Source organism: Canis lupus, chromosome 24 (assembly GCF_011100685.1).
Source record: "Canis lupus familiaris isolate Mischka breed German Shepherd chromosome 24, alternate assembly UU_Cfam_GSD_1.0, whole genome shotgun sequence".
Taxonomy (NCBI): Eukaryota; Metazoa; Chordata; class Mammalia; order Carnivora; family Canidae; genus Canis; species Canis lupus.
In genome coordinates, this window is record NC_049245.1 from 16,055,555 (window position 1) to 16,077,527 (window position 21,973).

Consider the following 21,973-nt stretch of genomic DNA (forward strand, 5'->3'; position numbering starts at 1 on the left):
AACTAGAGAAAGAACATAGAGATCACAATGGAGAAGAAAGTAAAAAAGAGCTTTTAATATTCCTGTCCAAACACAGCTGTCTTCTAAACATTTACCACTGGTATAGTTAGTACTAATTCAGTTATTTTTTCAAGGGTGTGGTCTCCCTTGAAACTGAAAGAACCAGATTTGAGGTGGTTTTTCATATCATCATTTAAGCAAAGAGAATGTAGGAGATAACATGTCTTTACCTGCCTTTGAGGGGCCAAAGTCTAGGAATCATACTCAAGGAAAAGAAAAAAAGAGAAGAGAAGAGAAAGAGAAAGGAAAAGAAAAAGAAAAGGAGGAGAGAAGAGAAGAGAGAGAGAAGGAAGGAAGGAAGGCAGAGAGGAAGGGAGGGAAGTGCAGAAAGAAAAAGGAAGGAAGGAAAGGAAGGAAGGAAAGGACGGAAGTTAGAATAACAGGGCTGGTAGAAAGTTGTGCCTTTGAATACGCAGGGGACACCCCCGAAAGCATTTGGAAAACATGTGACAAACGTTGGCATGTTGCACCTAGAAACACTTGGTCAGCAATACAGCATTTAGTAGGCACCCTTCAAATCTTGACCAGCCCTTTGTGGACTAAACTTGGTGGCAACCAACTCCTCCCCATACATCATTTTTCAAAACTTCAGACACTTAAAAGATATAATCTTGGGGATCCCTGGGGGGCTCAGCGGTTTAGCCCCTGCCTTCCACCCAGGACGTGATCCTGGAGTCCCGGGATCGAGTCCCATGTCAGGCTCCTTGCATGGAGCCTGCTTCTCCCTCTGCCTGTGTCTCTGCCTCTCTCTCTCTCCCTCCACCCCCCGTGTGTGTATCTCATGAATAAATAAATAATCTTTTTTTAAAAAAAAGATATAATCTCCATTTAATACCAAACTGCTTGACATGTTGCCTCTTCTATAACTTACTTTTCTTAAACTCTGGCTGTATTAATCAGGTAATGCTTGAGATAACACAAAATCAGGCATGAATACTATACCAGCTGCATAAGCCATAGGCCTCCTCTCCAACCAAGCAAAAAAGGATTTAAATAAGGAGGGTACATGATGTGATGAGCACTGGGTATTATATGCAACTAATGAATTACTGGACTCTACATCTGAAACTAATGATGGGTAACTGAATTTAAATTAAAAAAAAAGTTGAGATCCCTGGGTGGCTCAGCAGTTTAGTGCCCGCCTTTGGCCCAGGGCATGATCCTGGAGTCCCGGGATCAAGTCCCACACCCGGCTCCCTGCATGGAGCCTGCTTCTCCCTCTGCCTCTCTCTCTCTCTCTCTCTCTCTCTGTCTGTCTCTCATTAATGAATAAATAAAATCTTTAAAAAAAAAAAAGTTTTTGAACAAGCAATGTAACCCATGCCTTCCTACTCCACTACCTATATTATTCACATTATTTGATGGGTACATAGTCATTTTCTAGATCTTAACATTTGCATTACATTATAGATACCAAATTTTTTTTTTAAAAAATTTGACAAGACTTACCCTTAAACAAATAACCTCAAAGACTGAATCTCATAGTTACAAGTTTACTTAGGTTGCTGCTCTTTAGTCTGGTTGATATGTGTCCAGGAAAGTGTTATTTTTTTTTCACAAAGGTTATGCTTTTTTAGAGCTGTTATATTACCATTGTTTACTAGGAAGGAAATCTCAACCTGAATTTCTAAAATCGATGGTTCCATCTACTGGCAACCTCCAGTACTGCTTTATGATGCATACATTTCAATCAAACTACATGGTTTTTACATAGGCTACCCTTTAAAAGAAGAGTTTCAATGCCTATCTGTAAGCGCAGACTAAAGTAAAAGCTGAGTACAAGCACTCATGTACACTTGGTATGATAGACATAGAATACTTTTATATCTTAATCAAAATCATTCACACCATTAAAAATAAAAAACCTTACCAGTTCAAAGGCTTCCCCAATTGCCATGGTTCTCCATTTATTTACTTCTTTTACCAGTTCTTCATCAACTCTGCTACTTACTGAATAATACAAATGTGTCATGCAAGAATTTAGTTTCTACTAAATTTCTATATATTCATTCCACCCTTTTTGCTAACCACATATTATGAACTAGTTTCCCAGGGATTAAATTTACCTAGTTTACCATAGAGTGAAACTGTTTTATGCTCTGACTATAGTTCATATTCACTTTCTCCTAAGTGCTAGACTTGTAATTGAACTGCTTACTGGACATCTGAAATACATCATGCCACACACTACACCCTAGATCCTTCCAAAGTTCAGCAAATGACACTACCAATCACTTATTTGCTCAGAGCAAAAGCCAGTCATCCTTGATTACTCTTTTTCCTTTACACTCCACATATCCATTCACCTATTTCTTAAAAATGCATCCTTAATCTGACCACTTCTCACTTCCTCACTGCCACCATCCTGATTCCAACCACCATCATCATTTGCCTGGAGAATAGAGATAATCTTCCAATGTATCTCTGTATCTCCAATTCATCCCCCACAGTCTCTTCACCAAACAGTAGCAAGAATGCCCTTTATAAACATAAATAGAAATTTGTGTCTCCCTTCCTAAAATCCTCCAGTGGTTTCCTATCAGTAAAATTCATATCCCCAACCCATCATGGCTTCAAGTTTATATATATGATCTCCCATCTTTACGACTTCATCTCTTACCATGCTCCACCTTGCTCATGATGCTCTGGTGTCACCGGAATATCTTCCTGTTCCCCATGCACACTATTCTTATCTCGACCTCAAGGCCTTTGCAGTTGCTGTCTCTCAGCTTGGAATGTTCTTCCCCAAGATCTTTGCATGGCCTCTGTTCACATATTACATTTTCAGAGAGGTTTTCCCATGATCTTACTCTAAAATAAACCCCAATTCTCTAGACCTTTAACCTGTTTTATCTTTACAGTTCTTATTACTGCCTAAAATGATACTTATATATTTTATTCTTGGAAAAGAACATTCTTTGTAAATAAACCATCAACAGAATTTCTGTCCAATTAGCACAAAGACTTGAAATAAAATACCTGGCTGAGCCTAAAAATAGGAGAGAAAAAAATTTAGGTGCATAAATAAGGAAACTCATATCCAAAGCCACATGGCTGAGCAAGAGTTGAAACCACATGACCTTTGAAGATGTATGGGTTGAAAGATGCTTTAAGGTTTCTAGGAACCACAAAAGACACTCCATCCTTGAATAGATTCTCAGAAAACTCAACCACTGCCTAGGGTTATGGTGCAGAAGTGAGCCTTTACTCCAACTCTGCTGGGAAAGAAAGTTACCAGAGAGTTTCGAAGCTCTTGGCCATGCTGCACACATGTAAACTTACATGGTACATAAAACCTAAGTGAACACACTGGTATGAAAACTAATTTAGAGCCAGTAAACTTAGCAGAACCCTATCAAAAGATATGGTAAAATCACCCTAAAGACACCTACACAATTTAAGGCACTCAGGAGACTCTGGAATAAAATATTTCCTACCAAAAAAGACTCCCTCAAAAATAACAAAGCACAAAAAGGAAACACACCACCATGCACCAAAGAAACCCACCATCATTCGAGATAATCAATAGATGGAACACGTGGAGAATGTACCCATGAAGAACCAGAGATCATAAACCTAAATCTGAAAGAGTCTTTAAATTAACACATTTAAAAATGTTTAAAGACATATAGAAAGGGATATAACTTATAAAATAAGAATAGAACTTTTTGCCCACTCACAATAGATACCCTAGTTACTATAACTTTCATTTTTCATGCTGTCCTCCTCCTATAACTTGCAACCTCCAAACATTTATCATGAAAGTAACTTTGTTTCATTTTTATGTGGAGCATGGTAGGTTATCAATAGGGAAATGCCGGGATTCTATGGACAGACATCTACAATAGTTACCAGATTGATCTCATCAGAATTTAAGGTTCATTGGCCTAAGAAGTATATCTACTCTGCCTAGCTCAGTAGAAATACTACATGATAAGAAATAAAGTGTCTAACTTTAAAAATACTATTATTTTTAAAAATAAAACTTAGAAAAAAATTTAAAATTTAATAATTGCAAGAGACTTTCTTTCTTAGTTGTGGGCCCAATTTCACAGCTAATTACAACAGAGCAATAAAACACCAAATAGTTTTTAAGTCAAAGAGTGAAGTCCAGTAGCCTTCTGACTTGGGCTAACTCCAAATATAAACTTGATTATTCACCATGTTAGCTGTTCTCATCAGAAAGCAAACAAAGCCAAACCAGGACCATAGTTTCCAACTGTAATTCAATAAGAATTATATACACTACTTGAGACTACTCTGTACTTTTTCAGGATATTATTTAAAAAGAGCCATATAGAATTCTAGAATTAAAAAAATAAAATACTAGAATGTGAAACGGCCGTACAATAGATAGACATAGCTAAAAAGGCACTTAGTGAATTAGAATATAGATATGAGGAAATCACCCAAAACATGGCACAAAATTGTGGAACACAGAAAAAAAATGAAGAAGGCAATTTATATCCTTAGAGGCATATTTTTAGAAAACAAGAAAGTTGGGAATTAAAAAGCTGAACCTTCTGTTAAGGGAACTAGACAAACAAAAACAAAAATACAAGAACAGAGTAAACATAAAGAAAATAAAATAGATAGTAAAGGTAAAAAGCAGAAAATAAGTAGACTATAAAGAAAGCTTAAAGATCACAGACATAACCAAATGCTTTTTTTTAACTAATAAAATATTTCTTGGACTAAAGAGGACATAATTTCTATTTGTGAGGTAGGACACAAAGTTTTCTCCATATCCCTACATCTATTAAAGTGAGTTTTTTACTATGATCTTCAAATTTTTAATGCCTTTTTCACTTGTGATCTTATTTAATCTGTAAATATCTAGATAATCCTATTTTAAATATTTTTTCTTGTATTTTAGGGGCTTTTATTTTATGCTTTTGGATGTCATGTTTTGGAAAAATGAAGTCATAAATATGGTCACTTGTGTCTCTGGGTACCACTGTCTTCATTGATGGAATTGCACAATTTAGAATCTCAGATCCTTTTTTTATGAATTCTGATTACACAAATTCTCTTCATTTTATGAAAAATCAGACACACAGAGAGAGGTAAAAACTATTTAGCTTCAAAGACCATCACAATTTTTAATCAAAGCACAAGTTCAAACTGGGAAATTAAGATGTTGCTTCCTTTTATTCATTTTTTAAAAAGATTTTATTTATTTATTTATTTGAAAGAGAGACAGTAGAGCAAGAGAGCACGAGTGGAGGGGAGGGGTAGAAAGAGAAGGAGAAGCAGACTCCCCACTGAGCAGAGAGCCCCACTCAGGGCTCAATCCTAGGACCTAATATCATGACTTGAACTGAGGACAGACACTTAACCAACTGAGCTACCCAGGCACCCCTCCTCTTACTTATTCTTGTCCTTTGTAGGAACTACAAATACAGATCATGAGTACAATTCATTCATATAGACTTCAGTTTTGTGAAACATGAACTGAAAAACTATTAAAATTGTATCACCAGGTGGTCAATCTATTAATACCAGAATTCATCAGTGTTATCAATGGCAATCTCTTATTTTTCAAAATGTAAAATCCCTGTGCATAATGATTGCTAAAATATAGCATCAGTTCTCTACCTCTCCTTGATCCATGTTTATTCCAATACGTCTTTGCACCAACTCCCATCAAGATACTGGTCTGCTTCCCTACCCTCCAAAATTGAATTTGCCTCATGCTTTGCTGTAGCCAATAGAATATACCAGAAATTACATTGTGTTAGTTCTGAGAACTTAAGAAGCCTTGCGCACTTCCATTGTCTCTTAGACACCTGCTTCCACCATAAGAACAAACTCAGATTAGCCAGCTGGAGTATGAGAGACACATGGAAAAAAACTGAACTGCCAGCCTGACTCCAGATGCATGGACACACACAGACAAAACTACCCAAGCCAATCACCCAGCTGTCCCACAGACTCAAGAGAAAAAGAAATATTTATTGTTGAATGGCACTGAAGTTTTGTGATTGCTGCTTTTGTAGCATCATAGTGACAATAATTAACTGGGAAATTTTTCCAAAACAGTTATTGTGCTGAAAGTAAAGTCACTTTTCATGAAACTCATTTATATATTTGTTTTTGACATCAACCTACTTCTATTTTGCTGAGAAAGATCTTTGCTTTACTGATAGTTCTATGCATTTGTATCTGGTTTGTCTATGTGGCAGGGTGAATAATTTTTCTTCCTACTTTCCTAATAAGTATTATGTGAGACTTAAATTGAGGGACACATCTATATGTCATCTATGTTCTCAGACATTTGATGGCCACAAAGGCAAATATGGCTCCCCTTGTTACATGGATCAACAGAGTCCAACATAAACTTAGGGACCTAGCCATGCCCACCACAGACATGCCTTGGACTAGTAAAAAAGCAGCCTCTTTTGAAAATACTCATATCTCTAGAAAGAACACACATAACATGATCCAAGCTCCAAGAAGGAGCTCAATCTCAAAAAATACAGTGGGAGTAAGATCAAGCTACCTGATCTTATTTATAATTTCCAAAAATCAGTGAGCATCACAAAATTCTTTATTTCATAATAGACACTGGCGACAAATTTAGATGTCATTTATGGGGTAAATAGTACTTTCCAAGTTGGAAAAGGGGGGAAAAACTGGTTATGGGGTAAATAGTATTTTCCAAGTTGGAAAAGGGAAAAAATACTGGCTCTGAATAGAATTTTTAGAACAAAAGTTCAAGAATGAACATTGATTGGATTTACTTCAAGGTTCCACAGGGACCTATAATGCCTATCATTTTGATAATCATACATATTTTACATTATACTTCATGAAGAATTTTAAGTAGGACATATGGCAAAACAGAAGTAGAAGTATGGTTGAAATTGATAACATAAACTACTTTGCATGTTGCTCAGCTAAGTGTTCTTACAGTTTTAAAAATTATTGTTGAAAAAGGAATGCATGTTGACTGTAGAAAATTTTGAAAATACAGGAAAGCAAAAAAAAGAAATTAAAAATCACCCTAATCCCACCACATAGATGCATTTTATATACCTCTATGCTTTTTCTAAACACATATTCTCATATACTGCTAGTGAATTATTTCACCAAAATAAGATTTGAATAATATTCTAAATGCTCACTTATCTACTTAACATGATATTGCAAACCCTTTCTGTATCGTTAAAAGCTGCCTGACATGATCATTCACTATATGGACATATCATTATTATACAATGAATTTCCCATTGTTGAATATTGATATCATTTAAATTTTTTCACTATTTTATCACAGTACTGTATAATCAAACATTCTTATAGCTAAGTCATTGAGCACATCTAAGATCCTTTGAATAAATTCCTTGAAGTCATCTCTATTAATATATTTTTCCAGCCAGTCTTAACAGCATTTATAAAGCAATCCTTATCTCCCAGGGTTAGATTACATTTGTCATTGACAATCACATTGGTGTTGCAATATTGATTCAAGTATTGCTCTCCTTGGCCCTCTGCCTTTCATGACTTAATGTTCTCTGAGTTGTTTATATTTCAGAAGAGCACTCTGCAAATCACAGGAGCAAGAAAAGTTTCCTCTCAGCACCTCTCTTCCTAGTCACAGCATTCTTTCTCCCCAAAATCCCAAACTTCACATGTTTTCATCAACCCCTCCCCTTAGCAGATTAGGAAGCTAGGTTATTAATCAATTCATACTAAGCATGAAATGCCTAAGGAAGGGGCACCTGCGTGGCTCAGTAGTTGAGCGTCTGCCTTCAGCGTAGGTCGTGATCCCAAAGTCCTGGGATTGAGTCCTGCATCAGGCTTCCTGCAGGAAGTCTGATTCTCCTATGCCTATGTCTTTGCCTCTCTGTGTGTGTCTCTCATGAATAAATAAATAAAATCTTTAAAAAAAAAAAGAAATGCCTAAGAAAGTTTAATGCACTGTCTCTTCAGTGATGCTGATTTTATACATGAAAAAAAAATCTATTATCGAATAGAAATGTAACTTCTAAGCATCAGAAATAGGCCTATTTAGAAAATTTAGGTAAAAGAGAACCTTTCCTAATATTTCCAAATTTATAGATTGTGTAGCTTTAAGTAAAAAAAAAATGCAAGCGGCAAGTGTTAAACAGCAGGTACAATATGCTCCGTTTATACCAAACATAGGGGAAAAGGGGTGTGGTATATATGGATGTGTACTTTGCTCTTATAAGCATAGAATAACTCTACAAAGATACAAACAGTACTTGATTTTTGAGAGGAAAACTAGATGCCTGGTAGACAAGAACAAGCAAAAGATATACCTGAAATATGAAATATAATGAAATACATTTACATAATTATATGTTTCATTATATATTGGGATGAAATATAAAATATTTCTTGCCTTAAAAATTCTATGCCTTTGCAAGGGAAAGAAAACCAAAAATAAACTATTGGGATTACATCAAAATAAAAAGCTTCTGCACAGCAAAGGAAATAATCAAAACTAAAAGGCAACTTACTGAATGGAAGAAGATATTTGCAAATGACATATCTAATAAACAGTTAGTACCCAAAATATGTCAAAAAACTGATACAAGTCAACACCCAAAGCACAAATAATCCAATCTAAAAATGGGCAGAAGGCATGAACAGACATTTCCCCAAAGAAGACATACAGATGGCCAACAATACATGAAAAGATGCTCAAAATCACTCATCATCATGGAAATGCAAATCAAAACTACAATGTGGTACACCTCACACCTGTCAGAATGGCTAAAATCAAAAACACAAGAAAACAGCAAATGTTAGCGAGGATGTGGAGAAAAAAGAACTCTTTTGCACCATTAATGGAAATGCAAATTAGTGTAGCTGTTGTGGAAAACATTGGCATTTCCTCAAAAGTCAAAAATAGAACCACCTTATGATCCAATGATCACCAAAAATACAAAAACACTAATTCAAAAGGATACATGCACCTCTATATTTATTGTAGCATTATTTACAATAACCAAATTATGGAAGCAGCCCTAGTTTCCATCAGTAGATGGATCAGTAGATGGATAAAGAAGATATGGTAGAGAACAAACTGTTGGTTACCAGAGGGGAGATGAGTTGGAGTAAGAGTAAAATAGACAACAGGGATTAAGAAATATACTTGGGATGAGCACTGGAATTGTTGAATCACTATATTATATACCTGAAATTAATATAACACTGCATGTTAACTATACTGGAATTTTAAGCAATTATCTCCTCTTTGAAGATTTTTAAAATGAAGATGTAGTGTCTGTGTGTATGTGTATATATATATATATAATATATATATATAAAATATACAATTATATACAATATATCATATATGAGTATACATTATACAGTACGTGTGTATATATACATACACACAATGGAATATTATTCAACCATAAAAAAGATGAAATCTTGCCATTTGCAACTACATGGATGGATCTAGAAAGTATATTGTTAAATGAAGTCAGAGAAAGACAAATAGCCTTTGATTTCACTCATATGTGGAATTTAAGAAACAATACAAAAGAACAAAGGAAACAAAAAGAGAGAAAGAGACAAACCAAGAAAGAGACTCTTTAACTATAGAGAACAAACTGATGGTTACCAGAACAGAGTCAGGTGGAGGAATGGGTGAAATAGGTGAGAGGGATTAAGAGGACCCTTATCATAATGAGCACTGAGTAAAGTATAGAATTGTTGAATCACTATATTGTACATCTGAAACTAATATTATCACTATCCTCTATACTTGAATTAAAATTAAAAACTTGGGATCCCTGGGTGGCGCAGCGGTTTAGCGCCTGCCTTTGGCCCAGGGCACGATCCTGGAGACCCGGGATCAAATCCCACATCAGGCTCCCGGTGCATGGAGCCTGCTTCTCCCTCTGCCTGTGTCTCTGCCTCTCTCTCCTCTCTCTCTCTCTCTCTCTCTCTCTCTGTGACTATCATAAAAAAAATAAAATTAAAAACTTAATTAAAATTTTCTATGCCTTTGAATGTATTACATATGCCAAAATTTTTTAATTAGATTAAAAAACGAATATCATGGCATAAACTGCTACTTACTTTGTGAATAGGCAAATTCTACAAAGGCTTGAAAGGAATTTTTATGATAATTTATGTGAACTCATTCTCCAGGCACCCAAAAGGAGGACAGGAGCCAAGCTACTTTGGCCAGAAAGGGTGTCATCTGACTTACAAAAAAATTCACCAAAGTCAGAAAAAAAAAAAAAAAAACTGTGTGGGGGAGTGGTTAGTGATTGTCGGAAATGAAAAGGACAATGGGATAAAGTCCCTTCTTCTCAAACATGAAGATCATGCACTGTCTCATTCCAGTGATTAAATAAAAACTCTTCTCTTTTGTCCCGTCTATAGCAGCAATGTTCTGTTTATGATGGAGTAAAAGGAAAAAAGACAAAAAGACTAATTGACATATTATCCTAGCAGATAACCATCAGTATAAAAGAAGGGAGCATTCAGAAGATCAATTTTCAGCTCCCAAGACCATTTATTTCACACTTCTGTCATCTCTGGTTGCCTTTCCAGCAATCTGTCAACAGTTTTTATCTGCCAAAGACACACATTTAGCATCCAAAAGGAATGATAAAGGATATCCAGCTCCCAACCTACGGAGTTTAGGTTTGGCTCTAAAAATAAAACTATTTGTAAATTCTCAAAGAATGACAAAAGCTAATCAGACGATTTTTCAAATGCACAATTTTTGTGTTTTATAAAGCAAGTGAGTAGCATGTGAAGATATCTGTTGATATTTTACATATCTCAGTTCATAAGATTCAGGCATTTCTTCATTTGTATATTGACTTCCTACTAAAAAGGAGTGCTAGGGACTGGGGACAGAAGGAGGGATAAAATATGGTCCCCGCCATCAAGAAGATTTGGGGCTGATGGAGAAAGACAAAGTTAAAAAATTGTCTATTACAATTCACTGTAATCCATGCCCTAGTAGAAGTATACTTGGGACATTTTGAGATCACAAAACAAAGGAAGACTTCAGACTAGCAACATAGAGAAAGCTCTCCAGAGGTGATGCTGAACTGGATTCTAAAGGCAAGCAGGCAGTAGCAGGATTCTATTGTGGATATTGATCACATGTGGATATTCATCACATGCCATCCTCAACCCACCCATTCTCTGTACTAAATGTCCGGGGCTAGCCCCTGTGGACTGTATTTCCCCAGGCTCTGTCAATCCCTGAGATTCCAAACAGAGAGAAGGACAGCTGAGAACTGACTCAGAGGGGAAACCAGTCTGAGGCTGTCACAAGTAAGCAATATTTGCAACAGAATGATTGGGTTTGCTCAATGGGAAAGGACTGAAGAGCAGAAGGAAGGGAAAAGCCATGGTCTTTCTCCTCTGCCTTGGGCATTATCTCCAGCACAGCCAAGACCCGCAGTGATTCTGCTTCCACTAAAGAAATCCATCTCAGTTTCCAGCTTCTAAGAATTAATCCCTGAAAAGCTAACTCTTCATCCTCTCTACCTCTTTCCCTCCTACCAAATGATGGCGAGGACTTCTTGCTGTTGCTAATCTCTAGTGTCTTCATTAACCCCTGTTTGGCTTCTGAGCTCTTCTGTAACCTGTGCCTGCAATTCCCTGCTCTTATTATTCCATGTATCACTAAAGACCCTCTGTTTTAAATACTTAAGATGTTTGTTGGTTAAACCCCAAAAGATGATCCATCTCCCTGCAGAATCTGAACTTCTCAAGTATTAAAATGGCCTTTAAATTATTTTGTGCCCCAAACCTAAAGAATCTGACACACCAAGAAAAGAAAGAAGCGCAGGGATGGAGGATGATATAGAGGGGTGAAAGAAATGAACAACGAAAGTAAAGGATGCTCTCATTTTCAGACCAGTTGAACTACAGCCTTTAACAGCCATGACATCTTGACCCATCATAAGCATAGGTATCCTGCATGACTGAGGAATGCCTAATTAGTGATGGGAGGAAGACGTGACCTTGAAAGACCTTGTCTGTTGATGGGTCTTTCTGTGAGGTGGACACCTCGTACCCTATTAAGAAATGGAGGAAAGTCCCAGATGCTCTTGGTTGACCAGAACTCAAAGTAAAATCAAGCAGCTGCTAAAATCTGGCTTTTCCTTATGCTGTGTATACTTCCCTAATGTGAAGATAAGCTCATCTGTATCAGCCACATTCTTGATGACAAAAATGTACCTTGTTTATCAAAGCAGGCCAGCCAGTCACCGACCAAGTTCAAAAGTTTGGTTCTTAATACACATATTTTGTTCATCCTATTTCCATTCTGCCTCAAGAAGCAGAGGAAAGAATAATCAAACTAAACTGACAGCGTGCAGCACGAAGTCACATTAAGATATTGACTCTTCTGAAATGCAGGAGTAAAACATAAGGATCGTGTTTATCCCACATTGACTTCCTGTCTACACTGTTTATTTTTAAGCAGTAAACATACTTGGAGGTAGTGATGTAGCTTCTAGAAAAATTACTAAGAAATCAGACACAATTGCTGTAAATCTTCAGAGGAGGATGGATGTGAAGTTCCAGACATATCGTGAGCACACTCTTCTTTTGGTAGGGGGGCATTTTTTTGTTCGTTTGTGAAAAATGCATGGTAGTTTCCAGCGACAGATTTGTGGCCCTTGTCTTACATTAGCAGAGCAAAAGCATGAAGATTTTTGTTAATTTTGACTAACCACTTGTCCAGTTGTTGTACTGGAAAATTTTTAAAGTCTTTTCTTGGTCATAACCAAGAAAATCATTAATTTTTTTGGAATACTTTCTTCTCTCTCCCATGCATCTTTTTTCCTATCTCTACTTTGTATTAAATGATGCACCAATAGATTGTGGCATCATCTGGGGCTTTCTCAGAAACCATAAAATGATCCAAGAGTTTGGAAGCCTACAAACATTTCTGGAGCCATGAGACTCCTCAGTGCATCTCAAGTCCAAGTCAACAGAAGAAAGGCTGGGACCTGAACTCACACAAAGCTTTCACTGTCAACACAATTACTAGAAAGACCACCAGATTTGACATACATCAGGAGCTTTGACTCCACACCCTGCTGTGTCTTTCACCAAACTTATATGACTTTACTGGGATTTAAATAGTATAAACTTTTATTTCCTCATCTTATTCTCATGTCCTGCCAGGGGCCACATGGTTTCAGTTTGTCCCATTGCTGGAAATGTTCAGGTGGGTCATTTGAAGGTGTATCTGTCAGGCTTATTCATTGCAAGGCTACCCACTTTTCTTTGAAATTAATAAATATTTTAAAGGGAGGTACTTTGAAACCATGTAATTAATTATCTACTTCCTCATCAAACCTTCGTTTATATTAGTGTAACCCCATATGTTTCAATTTTATTGAGTGGCTCAAAATCTATTACTATAATATTTTGATGCCTAATTTGTCCTGTATTTGGCCAATAGACACCTCTCCAGGTGGTTTGTGTGTCCTTTTTCATGTCTTCATTATTCTTTTAGCATCTCCTTGCTTTCAGACACAAGATATTCCAGGCTTACTGGATAATTTCCCTGTGCTGGTCCAGGAACCAGCTATTCCTCCAAGGAGCCGTGGTTCCTTCTATTGTAGAATGATTAGAAATCAAGATCTGGATGCAGGGTGTGCTTGTTGCCACTGGGGGATTGCTGCTCCCAGGCACTCTCATTGGACAGTTGGGGAAAATACATTTCTATATATTGAAAACCATGAGTTCAGACTGACACCTTCAATCCCAAACCTAAACCCACAACATTCATTCCAGTTTCATCCCTTCCTATATTTATGTATATATACATATATATACATATATATTTATGCATATATGTATATATGTATATGTATATATGTGTGTATGTATGTATATGTACATATGTATATATGTATGCATGTGTATGTATGTATATATCCATGTATATATATACACATGTATATATGTATATATATATGTGTGTGTGTTTATCATGGTTTACTCACACAGATATAAGAAAAACAAAATGAAAAAGTAAATACTAAAGACCCCTAAAAAAAACTAAGTATGTTATATATAAGGAAGATATGTTAATTATACCAAAACCATCAGTTACCATTAATGATGTTGATCATGTTACTGTACTACTCTAGGCCTTGGGTTTTATCTCTAAAATTGTAATAATACCATATGCTAAATGGATATATATGGGACTAACTGAAAGTCTGTACACAAAGTTCTTTGTTCTATAAGTGGTATATAATAAGCCATAAAAAAAATGCTAGCAAATATCATTAGTACTAAAAGTAGAATAACTGACTCATATTTTTGAGTTCTTACTATGTGCAAACTACTTGAACCCATACAAATAAATATTGGACATAGCTTCTGGGCTTGAGAAACATATAAATACCTAAAAAGAATATCATATGTGCATCAAGGTATAATAATTTACTATAATATATTCTGGGTGAGGCAGATGATAAAGCATGAAGAATTTCAGAGCCACTAGGATGTTCCACAGGGACCACAGGGCACCTGAACTGAGACTTGTCAAGTTGGAGCAAGAATCCTTTTCAGTTTTTGGATATGGGTCACCTGGGAAGGGGTATGGCCTGGAACAAGGCAGCACTCTTCAACCAGGGCTCTGAAAGGGTTCTGGCCACTGATGACTATCTCAAGGCAGCACTTTTAGCAGCTATAGGAATAAATGCCTTTTCCAGGTAAGTGGATCTGAGAAACTCAACACAGCATCGACTTATGAGCCCCATGAATGGTTTAGAATAACCCTGACTGATTCAGGAGTCCTCCTGACTGGGATACAGCTGGCCTCCAAATCCTTCCAGAGCAGCTCCAAATTGGATAAGGAATGATAGACCCCTCAGAACCATCAAGAACACCCATGGCAACCTAAAGTCTGCTGTGCTTAGAAAAGTCCCCACCTACCCTAGGAATGAGATAATCAGAGATGACTCTGAAGACTGGTATGTCCCCAGACAGGCCAGTGTAGATCAGCTTTCTGAGCTTGAGAGAATCAGGAAAGTTCTGTTCAAATCCCAATAGCTTCAGAAAATAACTCCCAAACTGAGGTTCAGTTCACTACAAGCAAATTCCCTGAACATCAAGTCACCAAGTGAGCAATTCTCTAAGTTCACCTTCTCTATATGTTATCTAGTTATATTTGACAAAATTGTACTTTGTCTCCATATTTTTAAAGGATGTTCAATTTGTCTCTGCTGCTTCTTTCCACTACTACAGCAGGGGACTGAGAGATAAAGAGAAGAAGAAACTGTGGACCGAAGATGAAGCAGAGAGAAGGATCCTGAAAGATAGGAATCTTTAATATATTCTTGGACATATGTTTGAATATGCAAAAATTTTTAAACTATATTCTTTCTATACTTCTTCCCAGGCATCCATGGGTTTTGTTCCATTGACTTTTAACAAGTTGGCTTTCATGCTTCCGCCACCAATGTACGCATGGTGACGGTGAGTCATGAAACCCTACAAATCAGAGTTGGAAGGGATGTCAGAATCCTCTCACCCAATTAAACCAACTGCAGCATGAATTATTGAGCTCCTGTACAGATATCCTCAGTGAGGTCATATGTGAGATTTTGAGGCCGCTGCTCCAGTCTCTGGAAAGCAACAGCCTTCAGAAGCACCCCTGGAACCTTGCAGAATATCCCTACCAAATAGGTTGATATTCCCTGAAGTGGTAGAAGAAGCTCCCCTATGCACCTGAGTCTCCCTGACACCTGATTAAAACATCACAGGCCCCTCCCAGAAATCCTTTGTGCATAGTTTCTTATCCCTTTATCTCCCCAAATGTTCACCTCTTAATTTTTCCTAGTGTATCAGCTCTCTCTTATAGTCCTTTCATCTTTTTTAGTATCAAAATAACAAATTTTAAAAATTATTATAAAATATATAAGTATATAAAAATAAATCTTAATGTTTTCTGAAAAAAAATTAGAAACCACAGATGAACAGAAAGGAAAGTACCCATGATCCCTAACAGCCATGTGTTTTTGCCCTCTCACCACCTCTCCCCCTTTCTTTGCTAAGAGCACGGGTTTCCAACTGGCCAATGTGTCTTACCCAAGAATGGTCATGTGACCCAATCTAGGCCAGTCATATTCCTCTCTTCAAGCATTTTGACTCTTGAAGGAAGGCTTGTATGGAGGGGAAAATACCTGGAGCAGATAAATTCCAGCACCAGGGCTCTCCTTAATTTCCCAGTCCCTATGTCTGGAAGTTCACTTAGATAGTGACCTTCCAACGCTTTGGTATTGCGTTTTTCCTCAAGTCTGTTGACCTGTTCCACAGCTTCCAAGACATCCATATTTACTGAAGTTCCCTGGTGTTATTGCTTTACTGAAGCATAATCCCAACACCCAGAGATAACCAGCAGTAAATATTTTATGGATAACATCCTGGCTTTCTTCTTTGTAAGGATTAAAAGAGAGAGAGGGAATCAGTTAGATGAAAGGGAAGGAAGGCAGAAAGGCAGGTTATATAGTGATATAGCTATTCCCCCAAAGTGGCTAGATTATATAAACTACTTGATACGTTCATTTTTAATATAACAGAATTTGGTGACCATCTTGCCATTGTCTCCCTCTAAAGTCTTTTTTTTTTAATCATAGCCATAAAGGTATAAGCCAGTACTTCATAAATACTAATATTAAATAGTAAGGTGCACCCTCTACTCTCTAGTAACTCACGATTTGATTAAAGAGTACTCATGCACACAAAGAAATGTCTGCAAAGATGTTTCCACCCAATAAATAAGGCTTTAGGGGGATCCCTGGGTGGCTCAGCGGTTGAGCGCCTGCCTTTGGCCCAGGGCGTGATCCTGGAGTCCCGGGATCAAGTCCCACATGGGGCTCCCTGCATGGAGCCTGCTTCTCCCTATGCCTGTGTCTCTGCCTCTCTCTCTGTGTCTCTCATGAATAAATAAATAAAATCTTTAAAAAATAAAAATAAAAAATAAATAAATAAATAAATAAAGCTTTAGGCACAAGCTTCATTGCTTGAGAAGGTTGAAATGGGTGCTTCCTCCAGGAGGCCAGCCCCTGCCATCAGCCTGCCATCAACTGTGCAGGCTTCACCTAATCAGCCCACCTCTCAGCCTCTCCAGCAGCAGCTGTGTTGTCAGGTCTGGCCCCCCTCTGATCTGTCACCACTGTGAAACGTGGAACTTGCACCTTCTGAGATTCGAGTGAGATGAGAGGAGAGAAAATTGAACTCTGGCCCTTCAGAGCTCCCTGGCCCCACAGGCTATCTCCAGAACAAGGGAGATTTCTAGGAGAATCAAGTCGCACCTTGTCCTGACACTCAACTCACAAAGTGCTGGGGTGCTGGCTCACATCCAGTATGAAGAGAAAACTTCGATGCCCACAGGCGTCCAAAAGAGAGGAAGCCAAAGGTGGGGCAACAGGGACAATGACCAGAATCATGAGTGAGAGGCTGGTTATAAGCAAAGGTCCTGGGGACACAATACAGAATCTTCTGTAGTGCTACCTCCTCACTCCTCCTTTCCTTTCACTGCCCCTATGCCTCTCTACATGACTGCCCACCCAAAGCATGTCTCTAACACCTGACAGTATCTAGGGAAGCTGGAACAGGTCAAATCATGCCTTCTGAGGACCTTTAGCCTCCAAGCCACTTTTTGTCGTAAGTTGGAAAGACTCAGGAACTTTCTACAACCCCTATCAAGATGATACTCAATGAATTCCCAGCTTTTGTTCACTCAAAGGGCCAGAAAACTGAAGTTAATAGTGTTTTCTAGAAGGGAAGTCTTCCTATAGCTGGATCTGGAAGCACATAACCAAAGTACTGACTCTAGGCCTGAATAGACTTCCAGCCTCAAGCCCTCACTCCGGAGAGCTACAGAGTTTCAGAACTGCCCGAATTGTCCAGGAGTCTAAGAGTCTAGGAACAGCCCAGACATGAGGCTCCTCACAGTGACAGAGGGCAGTTTGGCTGAGAGGAAGGCAGAACAGGCTCAAAATGCAGTTGTATGATCTTGGGAGAGTTACTCAGCCTTTCTTATTGTCATCTGTCAAATAGGCACAATAATAGTTCCTACCTTATTGATTTATTTTGAGGTTTCAATGAAGTAGAGTATATAAAGTGCTAAGCATATTACCTGGCATGTAGAAAAAGCTAATAAATAAATAAAGCTAAATATATGTCAGCTACTATAATTATTTTTTTCTACATTCAGACTGGCCAAAAGTCCAAAATATGATGTGAGGAGGCCATTTTTCCTACCTCTGTCTTACCCAGGGGAGGATGTCATAAATCAGCTCTGCCAAATAAGAGACAATAATGTGATGACAATATTGTACTACATCTGCATTATTCAATACAATAACCACAAGCCACATGGTGGTTAGTGTGAGTGAGAAACTGAATTATTTTACTTTAGAGCATTCTAATTCATTTAAGTTCCAATAGCCTTATTAACCAGTGCAGCCTTATTAACCAGTGCAGCCTTAAATGACCAAACAAGACGTGACAAGGCTTTCCAGGTCACAGTGATAGGATTACATTCCAAACTGAAGTTAGAAGAGACAACCAATGGCTTCAACAATTGATAGTTTTTTTTTCCCCAAAGGCCAGGAAGGAGCAAGGATGGCACCAGGTGTTCAAAAGACTGTTCAGGGAAAGGAAATGGCCAGAGGGGGCAGATGGAGCATCCATCCTGGATCCAATCCACAGAGGGCCTGCCTTGTGGACAGCTGGCTGGTGCAGGAAAGATGGGGTCTCTGTGTTTCCACATGTGGTTAATCTCTTGGGGCCAAGGTGGCTGTTCTCGCTATCAGGCAGATTAACTGTATATTTATGGCCCTGCCTGGAGAGTCCAAAATAAGTAGTAAACAGTTCCAAACAGCATAGTCAGATCCTGTTGAGGGCCTGCTTTTTCTGTATACAAGAGAGCAACTTGTTATAAACTGCTAAAAAGGTGGGGGCAGGGGAGGATGGGGGAAGGAAACAGAAAAGGCCCTCTCTTCCTGGGATGCAATGCCGGAATGATAAGGTGAGTGGGTCCCAGGCTTGAGAACAGACGCCCTCTTGGCTCTGCACTTTGGACAAAATGAGAAACTCGAGATGATACAGGGGAAGGAATGATAGCTGGCAAGGAAGCAGCTGCCAGCACGAAGGCACTTGGAACTGCTCGTCTTTTATCAGGAGCAGCTGTAAGTGATGGATGCAACCTCCAATTGATGTGTCTGCTTGTCTTGCTTTTACTTGAGAACTAAAAAGCAAATCATTAAAAAAAAAAAAAAAAGCCACTCTGGTTGGACTGGTTGAGAATTTTGCTCCTGAACTGGTCTAAAACAGCTTCAAGAATGCTATAATGAGGTTTTTCCTCATTAAGAAATTGTGTAAGACAGCTATTATAATACTACCTCTGGTAACAAAATATGACACTTTCACCTATTCAACCATCAGATGCCATTTTAGCTCTGATTAGTGGAAATTCAAGTACCCTCCCTTACCTATCTGGAGAAGATAGAGGTGGTCACCTTTAAAAAAAGTTGGTATTTTGACCAAGAAATTCCACTTTTAGGAGTTATCCTAAGGAAAAAAAAATCAGAGATGTACACAAATATCAATGCACATAGATGTTTGCTACAATAGTATTAATAACAAAGGAAACTGTAAATATCCAAAATTGGGATTGGTCTATTTATACAATATAATCTTACACAGCCATTAGAACCTCTCTACCCCAGAGATACTCTGTAACATAGGGAGAAGCACATTTTTATGGTGTTAAATAAAAAAGGCAGACTCGTTTATAGCATGTCATCCAAATTTTCTTAGATACATGGCTTTAGCCATAGGTATGGCTAGTTAGAAAGAAACAAAATATTTCAGAATATTTGTGGAGCTAATCTTTGGATAGTGAAATTATGAATCATTGTTACCTTCCTCTTTGATATTTTTCTGATATTTCTAAAATTAGTATAACATAAAATCAGAAGCATTCCATATTTAATAGCCTTCCAACAGTCAGGAGAATGAACAGGATCTAAGGTCACCTAGGCTGATAATAATTGCTTCTTGGAACTTCCTGATCTGAGTTTTCTTTTCTGACCCAATGAACACAACAGTTAATTTCATTTACAGCCTCCTGGCAAATTTAAAGTCACTCCAGACTTCCAGAAGAATTTCTCAACCTTCACCAATAGATTTTATTTTCCCCACATGTACAAAAGAAATGGGCTTCCCTCGATGTGTTTATGTGCTGGTTAAGAGGGAAGTATTTCTTCTCATACCATTAGGGTCCTGCAGACATTCTTTTTCTATTCCCAATTCTCATTAGTCATAACTGTCCCTTTGCCTTGTTCTGCGCTACTATTCAAGAGAGAAATATGGAGGATGTAAACTTCATAAGTCAAAGGACTTTGTGTTGCCCAATGCTGTAACTCCACCACCTAAAACAATGTCTAGGGCATAGTGGACACTAAATTCATACTGAAGCAATGGATGAAGGGATGGATGCATGGATGGATGAAACCTTTCTTGTCAAAATGAACAAAATTTTATTTACATCACTAAGTCAAATTCTGCACCTTAGAGCCCTAAAACAAAGTGAGTTTTTTGAACAAAACAAAGCAGATGCCAATCGATAAATAAGCAAAAGGTACACAATAAGATCAGACTAAAAATAAGGAACTAAGTAGCCCTTGTTCCTCTAATTTAGTAAATCATCATAACATTTTGAGGTAATCGATCATCCTTTGTCTGGAGTCCATTATCTCGGGATTTAAGTCACATTTTTTCTTCCTTTCTATTCCATGACTTTTCTGCTGCCTGTAAGGGTAGATTTTATTTTCCAAAAATGCCTGCAACAGTAACTTTCATTCCTATTCTCTTCTAAAATGTGACTTTGTCCTTTCCCCGTCTAGAGGTAGAGTCTATTATTCTGCCCCCTGGAATCAGGGCACACCCTGTGACTGCTAGGGAATCTGCAGAGTTGGTGCTAGAACCCCCACTGCCTTTGCCTCTGAGCTCAAAAGATTTGGGGCCATGGCCTCTCCCTTTCTACCCTAAGCTGGGGGAGCCCTGGTGGGACAGTATATATTTCAACTGGGAACTACTTTCTAGTCCGTGTGGGCTACTGAGCCAGACCTGTCCTCAACACAGCCACTCATCTGGAGCTCAGAACACTTTGGAGCCAGACTTAGACCTGTCTGCATAGGAGCCATCATCCACGAGCCAAAAGGAGTCAGACAGCCCCCAGAGAACAGGGTACTACAGAACACTGGACAGCTACCTGCCATGGCTGGCTCTTAGCCACATCCATCCAGCTCTGGACACACCCCCCAGAGATGGAGATCTGTGGTGGTGGAGACCTCCAGAATGATGCTGTCCTCCCCTATCCCACCCCGGATACATGCTACTTTTGAACCATGAGCCGTGACCATATGGCCTTAGGAAAGCTGAAGGATCAGCCTGGGAACTTGTCTCTTCATTTAGTCCTTAATAAGACAATAAATGTTGTTTTTAGAGGCCTTTCATAAATGTTTTGTGCCCTTTCTCAATAGTAGACAGAATTACAAGAGGAAAGAGAGGAGAGGGAGGATGCATATGTGAGGAAGTCCTTTTTCTCTCCCAAAAAAAAAAAAAAAAAAAGACTCTGATTTAGTCAATAGACTGTGGAAGCAATAAGCTGCCATGTCATCACATGGTCTGCTGGAAAGATCCCCTTCAAGAGACCCTGAGACCATGTGAAAGGAGAGAGGGACACAGCTGAGCCCAGCTTTCCAGACCTCCCTGCCAAGGCATAGGCATGTGAGTGACATCATCTTGGACCTTCCAGGCGAACCCAGACACTAGCTGAATTTCACAGTGTGATTCTACTCAACACCACATTGAGCAGAAGAATCACTTTGCTGAACCCACCCAAATTACTAACCCACAAAGT